The sequence below is a fragment of the Euprymna scolopes genome, chromosome 39 (genome assembly GCF_053919585.1).
Source record: "Euprymna scolopes isolate OS-2025 chromosome 39, ASM5391958v1, whole genome shotgun sequence".
Lineage (NCBI taxonomy): Eukaryota > Metazoa > Mollusca > Cephalopoda > Sepiida > Sepiolidae > Euprymna > Euprymna scolopes.
The window spans coordinates 40,451,278-40,461,970 of record NC_136520.1 but is presented as its reverse complement, the minus strand read 5'-3'; the positions used below and the strand labels follow the sequence as shown (position 1 = coordinate 40,461,970).

Here is a 10,693-nt window from a genome sequence, read left to right as displayed (position 1 = left end):
TTTTTAATAGAGGAGAAGGTGTTTTGTAACTATTCTGTACTTTCACCTAACGATGTTAGATATTGGGCGAGCAATTGCTTTCATTTTTACGCTTTTGTACAGATTTCCCCCGGCTAAAACCCAAATATAAAGTTTCTCATGGGTTCGAATACCCTATATATGAAGTTTCATGTCTGTAGACCAAAAACTGACAGAGGAGTTTGGTAGGCAAAATTTTTCAAACAAATATATATATATATATATATATATATATATATATATATATATATATATATATATATATATATATATATATATATTAAATTGTAATTCAATGAATTTTAAAAAAATTCTCATTGAAATGAAATGAAGTGGTTGAGTTTCATATCAAAGAATTTTTATTATTCTAAGCAAGACAAAGAATGCTTTAGAAAATTAATCTCCTTAACCTATAGGGTTTCGATGTCTACCATCTCATCAGAGGAGAGAAAATATTAGCAAATAGTTATAAAGGTATACACCCTATTTGCTAAAGTCAGTGAGACATGGAAAGTCAAAGTGAAAATAATGCATTTACTAAATTTACTAAATGCATTATTTTCACTTTGACTTTCCATGTCTCACTGACTTTAGCAAATAAAAACTATTCTGAAGAATATATATATATATATATATATATATATATATATATATATATATATATATATATATATATATATAGTATCATCCCTTCGACTTCAAGTTAGCATTTTAATATTTCATTTCTTATAAATAAAATATTTCACTTCTTCATTGAAAAATAATATGCTTTTGTACAGATTTTCCCCGGCTAAAACCCAAATATAAAGTTTCTCATGCGTTCGAATACCCTATATATGAGGTTTCATGTATGTAGACCAAAAACTGACAGAGGAGTTTGGTAGGCAAAATTTTTAAAACAAATATATATATACATATATATATATATATATATATATATATATATATATATATATGCACACATAAATATCCAAAGAAAGAGGTTTGTGTTTATTACTAGCAGTTCAGCCCGGCTTTGCTCGGAACCTAGGTACTATTCGTAACTTGCCCCACGTGTAAATACACTTTCTGTAAGATTTCAAATGTTTAGACCAAAATTTGTCTGAGTAATTTCGTAGAGACCACAGAGGTCAATTTTCTTTTAACATTGACCTCAATTTTGACCCCTTAACATTTATTATTTTTGTCTCAAATCAAAAACCAAAGTTTTACCAATGTTCAAGTTACCTATATCTAAAATTTCAAGTTTTTCAACCGAAAATTGATGGAGGAATTTGGTAGAAGCTGCAAAGGTAAACTCTTTCCACTTTGTCCTCTTGGCAGCCAAATTTTCGCCTCAAAACTGATTAAAATGCTTGCCGCATTGTCTGAATACCCGTTATGTATAAATTTCAAATGTTTAGACCGAAAACTGGCTGAGTAGTTTGCTAGAGATCGCAAAGGTCAAATCTTTTTAACTTTGACCCCTTGTAGCCAAATTTTCGGCCAATAACGGATTAAAAAGCTTGCCCTATCTCTTAATACCCTTAATGTAAAATTTCAAATGTTTAAACTAGAAATTGGCTGAGTAATTTAGTAGAGACCGTAGAGGTCAAATTGTTTTTAACTTTGACACCAATTTTGACACCTAAACATATACTTTTTTAGGTTCAAATCAAATTAAAAACTTTGATCTATGTCGAAGTAACCTACATTTAAAATTTCAAGTATTTAGACACAAAATTGACGGTTGAGTTTGGTAGAGTTTCCAAAGGTCAAATCGTTGAACTTTGACTCCTTGACAGCCAAATTTCTGGCCGAAAACCAGTTTAAAAGATTTTTCCAAATCTCAATACTCCTTATGTCAAATCTCGAGTCTCTAGACCGAAAATTGACAGAGTTATTTGGTAGGGAAATGTACACACACACACACACACACACATTTTCAATGTTATAGATATATAGATAAGCTTTTTACGCAAATATTACGCAAGTATAAATCATGTCCTTTTTCTAATTTCATATTTCATATTTGTTCGTTTAACTAAGCAAATATTCCGAGAATGTAATGCGAAGGAGAAGTAGATAATAAAATACAGAGAATTGAATCCAACAGTCAAAAATGGACTTTTTTGTTGCGCGTCAATGCTTTGTGCGCTCTTAATTTCAATTAATGTCGGGGGAAGTGTACCGTCCTTTTTGTCGGCCTCCGAGTGTATCGTGGGCGGGGATCGGAATCCTTTGTCGCGTTGCCGCAGTTGACAACAAATAATCCTGAAAAAAGGAAAATAATTCTTATTGTCATGGAAAACGATTCAAGGTTGTTAGGGAATAACAATGATTGCTTGTTTAAAGGGTGTGTTACCGTTTCTTTTATGTTGGTTATCTTTTATGAATAATTGTGTGTATTACACAGGGCAAGCGTCACACAACAGTGTTTGATATGCATACTAGCCTGAGTGCCCGGCGTTGCCCGGGTGTTTGGGGGATGTGTTGTAGCCAAAAAAAAAAAAAAAAAAAAGGGTTGTAGTAGGCAGTCAGGCTCGAACCTGTACCGCGAAGGAATTAAAAAACGTAAAAAAAAAAAAAACATGGCAGCATTGCTGTTGCTTCCATCGCCAAACCAGAATTGACGAAGATTTAAATTAAGGCTAGTCAATCGAAAAGAAGGGATGACTTTCGAAAATATGGGTGAAAAAAGCGAGCCCTCCCTGTAGAAAAGTGCCCAATTGAGGGTGAAGGAATTAATGTTTTTAGCCAAATTTCGATATATGTCGTCCGAAGGGTCGGGCTTCAAAAGGATACTGATATCGTGAATATCCGTCGCCTCTGTCGACAATTTTAGGCAGACATACAAACATACACTTTTGGCAAACATACATACATACATTTAAAAAGACAGGTGAGATTTATATCATAGATGTTTTGAAAAAAAAAAAACAACAAGTTAGTCGAAACATACGAGGTGCTTTCAATCACTTTCCATACTTTTTCGTACATTTAAAATTATCATATACTCTTGAATATTCAGTATGTTATTGCTATAATCGTATGAGATGACTGACCAATTTTTATGATTTCAGGTTCAAATGAACAGATACAGCAGGAATTGGAATATACGTTACTAAAGTCTGATTGTCATATAGCTTGTGAATTTAAAAAAAAAAAAAAAGCAATCTCGACCTGAGGACACTTTAGAAGAACCATATGCAATAAAAGTCTGTTTTAAACTTGGAAAAATGCAACAGAAACGTATGGAATGCTTCAGATTGCTTTTGGACTATCTTGCATGAACCGAGCATCATGAATAAGTTTGTGTACTGCGCAGGACAAGCGCCACACAACGATGCTTGATATGCATATGTTTTGAAAAAAAAAACAAGTTAGTCGAAACAAATATACAGGATCTTGCTTACGTCACACCCAACAGATGTTACTGTTATAAGAAGGGACAGACCCCAGTAGTAAGGCAAACGAGATAAGTTTGAAAATGATATTTGGCAAAGGTTAGAATCGGATCCAGTAAGCAAGTGTTAAAAGATAATAGATATTTAATCCTATAGATGCAGTCGATTGTTCATTCTTTTATAAATAACTGGATATTAAATATGTCAGTTAAAAGAATGGACAATACGAGTTTAGAAATAATGATTAACAAAATAGGTTAAAAACGATACAATTCAATTTAGGAATTTCTTTTGTTTACCAGAGGCGTGTAGATACAAGTGCAAACGCACGTGTAATTTGAAAGGTAAGGGATTCACATTGTTCACCACGCTTCTGATGTCATCAAGAAAGATTTCCAATATATGGAGACAGGGTTCGAGTTAGGAGATCAGTCATATACAGAGCCAGATAGCTAGAGAAGAGATTCGGGGAGAGAGACGGTCAGACTGGGAGCTGATGCCCTTAGAAACGAAGGGGGGGGAAGAGAGACCAAGCTTGAATTCCTGAGTCATCAATCAGCCGGTTGGATGAATAAAGAATCACCATCTATATTTTGTAACTGGTCGTTTTCGTGTCGTCATAGATGTATTTTGTCTATAATCTTGTAAACGAACTTTGTGTATTCATCCCTCAGAGTATTATGTGTCCCTTCCGCCATTATTTCCAATATATGGAGACAGGGTTCGAAGTTAGGAGATCAGTCACAGGCAGAGCCAGAGAATTACTGTTGTAATAGCTTATTGTAATACAGCTTCCTATTCCAGTAGCTTCTTTCCAAAAACTGCAAGATTGTGGTATTCTCTTCCCACTCTTGTTTTCCTTCTGCCTACAGCCTTAGTCTTTTCAGGGCTAACGTCAATAGGTATCTCCTGTCTTTGCAATAATTAGCTTTCGTTTTTGTTAGTTCCTTACATCAAGTGGTTTCATGCCTTGTCTCGAGCGATTTCCATAAAAAAAAATTCGAATTCAAAATTACTTTCTTCTTCCACCTCCACTTTACGTGAATTTTGATTCGTTCGCATTAACTGCAGACTTCAGGACATTCCTACCGGGTAATTACGGCCACGTCTCATCGCGTGTTATATCGGCAAAGGTTAAAGATTTTGCCTCGAGTAAGGAAATGACTTCGAATGTTAGAAAGGAGAGATAAATAAAAGGCCAGGATATAGACAGTTTGATTTGGAAGTCGATTTTTAAAAGCCGTGCAGCACAAACCAGTGTGTAAAACGAACGTTACACCGATGCTGCTGCTGCTGCTGCTGATGATGATGATGATGATGATGATGATGACGACGACGACGACGACGACGACGACGACGATTACTACAACGGTGACTAAATGGATAATGACACGGACTGACAACCTGGGTCTCCCAAGTTCGAATGCAGTTCGTTCCACAAACATTTTCACTTAGGGATGTTGGCAACCTTCACGTTCTCCGACTCGTAAGTATCGGATGTCTTTCTAGAAAAAAAAATTCTATCTAAAAAGATATCGGGGAAACGAATGCCAGAAATAGAATCATATGATTCATACGAAACGAATTATTATGATGCTTAGCAATCATCGTATTCATCATCATTCATCATCATCATTCCATGGCTCCGTTAAGTCTCAAGAGACAACAGATATCCCAAGTAAGGGTAGCTGTATGTGTAATTGTGAGGCAAGGGTTGCGCTATCTCCAACCACATCTCTTCTGAATCGGTACTGCTTGTGTCCAGTGGCAAGGAGAAGTCCAGGACGACTAGAAACAATGCCGAGATAAGCGGAGAGCATATGCCCCAGTTGGAATTCCCAAATGGTCATCCATTTTAATACTGGCCTGACTCAACGTTGCTTAATTTTGGTGATCTAACAGGAATCGGTGTGCCAGCTTGAATTATGTCGTGCATCATCATCAGCAACAGCATCAGCATCATCATCAGCAGCAGCAGCAACAGCAGCAGCATCGGGGAGATAACGATGTGTGTGTGCAGTCAGCACCAACCCTATTCAGGGTTTAATCGGCTTCCTCCGAAGGAGGAAGTTTCATGGGAGTATGAAATTCACAAGCGGCCCCCAGTCGCATGTATATCCCCGTTATGGGGAGATGACGACGTTAGGTTTTTACAACTTTTTGCAGGGAGGTGTCGACGTCCTCCTACATACAGCACCTGGACTTCCCGAATTGGTGACCCATTTTAGTAATGACCAGGCTCAACGTTGCTTAACTTCGGTGATCTGACGGGAACCGGTGTGTCAACGTGATTATGCCGTATATGAGATAACGATGGCTAAATGATTAATGACACAAACTGACATTTTGAATCCAGTTCGTTCCACAAAAACATTTTAATTTAGGAATGTTGGCAACCTTCATGTGCTACCTCCAGTAAGTACCGGATGTCTTTCTGGAAATAGTTCTAACTAGAAACATATCAGGGAAACGAATGCCAACAATAATCATCTGATTCATACGAAATGGATGATGATGCTGATAATGATGATGATCATCATCATTATCATCATCATCTCATGTTGCATCCGTGATGTCACTAACCTTGTTTGTTTTTGTTTTTTATATATATATATATATATATATATATATATATATATATATATATAATGAGCATTTTTGTACGGCGCAGTAGAAGCACCACACCCAGGCCACATATTTTCCTCTGCTTTTTTTTTTTTTTTTTTTTTTTTTTGCTAAAACGAGAAATTTATCTGCAAATCATTTTTAATTACATTCTTCTCATGTGACTTATCAAATTAACTTTCGAAGAATAGTTTCCTGTTCACACTTTTGTCGCATGACTTGCGTGCATATGTAAATTCTTGTCCCTCGTTGCGCATGCGTGTGAATGTGTTTATTAATTAGATTTTGCACCTTTTGTCTGCAAGTTGTATTTCAGTTGCAACATTACACGACGAGGAAAACTGCAGTTCGTTATAGAAAGTTCAGTGTTAACAAACACTATGTCCCCCACCCCCACGATATACAATAAAAAATATATATGCGTGTGATAATACTGTTACTCTACTCATATATTGAGCACTGTTGAAGTAAATACGCCATACACACATAAAGTAAATATTTCACACGCACGCACATATATATAAATAATGTAAATACTTCATGCGCGCGCAAGTGCGTCTGTGTGTGTGCGTGCGTGTGTGTGTGTGTGTGTGTGTGTGTGTGTGTGTGTGTGTGTGTGTGTGTGTGTGTGTGTGTGTGTGTGTGTGTAAATAACATCACCTTTTGGGCTGTGGACCTAATTGTTTGGGTTTGTTTTGTTTTTTTCGGAAGGATGCCTATAGATCCAATTGTTTTTTTTTGTTTTTTTTTTTGCCTTTTTCGGGAGGTTGCTTACTTCTTTAATTAATATTTTTTTGTTGTTGTTGTTTTGAGTTTGCGGGCTTTAAAAGATTTCCATTTCCTTATACCAACTTTCGCCACCTACCCCCCCACCCGAGGAACTCTGATGAATTGCGTGGTGAGCTTCCGCTATTCAACGAAGCACATGTAAGACGTACTATATTAACCAATGAATATGAAGAATTTTATCCATCTAATTTCAAATTGTTCAATTTTTTTTAATTCCTAATTATTAGTTACTTTGAGCGAATCCAACTATTTATATATGTAACGTAACATGTAACGTTATTTAAATGCGTACGCATATTGACGACTCACACGCCGAGTTAATGCTACGTTAGTATTTAAGCCATGAGTGTGACATCACGAAAGGAAATGCATATATAGGTATCAAGTTCGAATGAAAAAGTGGAGAAAAGAAAAAAGGAAAAAAATACGCATGGTGAGTTAAAAGGCACGCTCGACAATCACGCGATGTCTTCTTCTCTCACTCCTTCAAAAGCGAGCCGGCCGACCTGTTGGCATTAGAGAAGAATTACAGCAACACAACAGCGGATTGTAACTGAAAGACCGTAAGGCCTGAAATGTGATAAAGCTAAAGAATGGCACATTTCTGTTGTAAATACGTGTCGGCGGCTTGCGTGCGAAACCGGACGAAATAAATAACTTTTTCTCTTTCACCTAAAGTCTCTACATACAACGTGTTGGGTCCATTGTTAAAGTAGTAACAACGTTATATACACAAATGTATATTTTTACTAATTACTTGGATAAAATGCTTTTCCGTATAAATATTTAATATACGAAATCACGAGTGATTTGGTCCCAATCTCCCGACCAACAGTAATTTTCACTGTATGAAACATTATTGCCAGTAGGTTTATAAATGATTGTTACGTTTCTGATTTTTTTTTTTTTTTTTTTTTTTTTTTTTTAGATGAGGATTGGTTTTATTTGGATTCTTCGGACTAGTGTTCTCATCTTGAGTGTTATTTTCACAATGTTTCGGTCAATGTAACCTCCGACCTTCTTCTTTCTGTAGAATTCGGTAATTTGGACGGAAGGTGACACAGCGGGTAGAGTTGGAAAAATCAATTGTAAACAGTGATATTCTCCTGAAGGTTGAAAGTTCAATTCTCAGTGTGGACAACCGAAAAATCCAATTGCGAATGACTTAAGACCTTTACATAGTCATTGTTGACGGAACGAGAGCATGCTACTTCTGTGAAGTAAATAAAGGGGTCCGTTTGAAATTCCGTGAAAATTCCCGAGTTCGACAGAAACATTTTCGTGTTCAACAAGATACACCTGAAGAAAGTCGAAGGTTACATCGACCGAAACGTTGTGAAAATACCACACAAGATGAGAACAGTAGTCCGAAGAATCCAAATAATATGAATAATTGTTGATATTTAATTTTTTTAAAATATCGTAGTTAAGAAATTAAAGTTATTTCTGATCGTTGAATAATCTGTGATAGTTTACTATGTACGTAACACTATTTTTCAAAGTATCGTAAATTAAATTAAACCAATAAATTGCATCTATAAAATGCGAAACCTACAGCGAAGCCTGTGGGTTTATTTTTACCTTAGCGACCTCAGAATGTCACAATTTATTTATTTACTAGCGGAGGAGGGTCGCGCCTGGTTTTGCCCGGGCGTAAAATACGCTTAAATATGATATTTTAATTTGTCCAGATTTCGTATCTATTATTATAGGGTCGTGATTTCAAAAGTAAAAAAAAAAAAAACTATTCAGCTGTCACCAGCTAGAATCGAAACCGAAGCATTTAAAGCTGGTGACGTTACCACTGTACCAACGTGACACGCGTATAAACTGACTCAAAATTAAAAATTAAAAATAAACTAAGATGAATGCATAAAATGTTTCACGATTTTTTCAACTTTGACCCATTTTGGGCCCCTTTAGAACAATTTTAAGCGATTAAAGACCCATAAAAGAACGGCCCGTAAAAAAATCCAATCATTTGAGACTACTAGCGCCTCTCTGCGGCTTTTTGTTTCGGAGGAGATAGAATTTGAAAATATCGAGACAGACGGACCGACAGACATATAGCCGTTTATATATTACATTTATTTATTTATAATCGGCCGATTTGTAAAATAAAATGTGCGTAAAAGCTGATATCATACGACGAACCTGGTCGAATTCTGTTGTTTACATTGTTTACAGATGTTAGACTGTTAAACTCATTACAATATTACGACCGTTGCATTCTCCAGCCTTCTTCAGCTGTCATTTGTAGCAGCTTGGTAATTCTCCAGGTTTAAGTAGAAACTCGCAGGAACATGATGGGCTGTTGTTATTGATATACGCATTTTGTTTACGGACATTAGACTGTTAAACTCATCACAATATTTCGGTCGTTGCGTTCTCCAGCCTTCTTCAGGTGTCACTTATAGCAGCTTGGTAACTCTCCAGGTTTAACTAGAAATTCCTTCTAATTAAAAGAAGCCTTTATATTAATACTAGTGTTACTAGCTGGCTGCGCCACTACTCACCTTGTCACCTACGTATATATGAGAAGATATTTCGTTGATTTCCTCCTGTTCAGAAAGAGGTCTGCTAACTGATGAGTTTATAATAAGACAAGGGTCACATAATGTCTGATCTGTAAACCACTAGAACAATACTTGGATAAACAGGGGATATTTATCATTTCAAAGTTTCCTTCTCCTTGCTTAGTTGCCAGGATTTTACAATATAGTCTAATTTGATCTTGCAAGCAATCAAAAATACGCCGGTCTCCTCAGCAAATTAGTATTCCATTCAATCGCCATGGAAACAAGTGTAGCGATAGACCCTGTCACGCGGGACCCCATCAGCATCCTTGGTGTATTAAAGGCGCATCACACTGGGGACCATCGTGAATTGACTTAGCTTTACGAGCGTCTGTCCATCGCCACTATTCGAGGAAACACTTTGAGTTTGCTCTTGACCTGCCAATCTAATGAAACATCCTTTATAAATGTGGTGGCTGATAAATATTTCTATGTATTTGTTAAAGTTTAAATCGTATTTTGTCAAATATTAACCTATGTAGTTATTGAATAGACCCCCTCCCAAAAAGTCGTTAAACATAAATTTAACAATTTGGGATGGGGACTTCTAAAATACTTGCTATATTAAAGATTTACATTATTATTTCAAAGTTTTTTTTTTTGTTTTGTTTTTGTTCGTAGAATATGTGTCCTAGCAGAGCTTGACAGTTGTTTCAGTGTTAAAGGATAAAAAAACGAAATAAGACAACAAGGAGGTTGTATCATATTTACAACGTAGTAGTAACATATTAATCTTCTTCAACAGCATCGTTATATTATTTTAACATTCAGACCCAACACGTTGTATCTGAGACAGTCGCAAGGAAATAAACAGAAAGAAGGAATTCGATTCGGCATTGTTTTCAGTTTATACAAAAGGCGTTTATTACCGTTACTTTCAAACAACACCTGAATCTTGCTTTTTGTTGTTTGTTTTTTTTTTTTTGTTGTTTTGTTTTTTTGTTTTTTGTTTTTTTTTACAGTTCCTCTCGCACCGATATGTGCTTAAACAAACTTTGCCGTGTCGAACATGCACTTCAAAAGTCTCTCACTCCGCCATCTGGCCATACGTCCTTCACGCTGGCCCGTGTGTTCCCGTCGTTTCCCGTCCACGTGTGTCTTTTTTATCTCTTTCTTTCTTTCCCTTCTCCTCCTCCCCTGTGACGTCAGCTTGCGCAACCGGCTTGGTTATTTGCATACGTGTTATGCGGATGCTGCTGCTGGTAAATACGCTAGCGGCTCTGTTACATGTTTACATGATTGTGTCGCCACAGCGATTCCCTTCATTCATCGAGTTAGGAAATGTGCATGTAATGACAG

General features: G+C 36.3%; 1 protein-coding gene and 1 pseudogene across 5 annotated transcripts in view; one reads left to right on the top strand and one right to left on the bottom strand.

The window, feature by feature from the left end:
• LOC145263773 (fibroblast growth factor receptor 1-like) overlaps positions 1-10,693 on the top strand; it is a 389,904-nt gene that overhangs the window by 242,870 nt on the left and 136,341 nt on the right. The window lies entirely within an intron of this gene.
• LOC145263970 (5S ribosomal RNA) lies at positions 5,590-5,708 on the bottom strand (annotated as a pseudogene).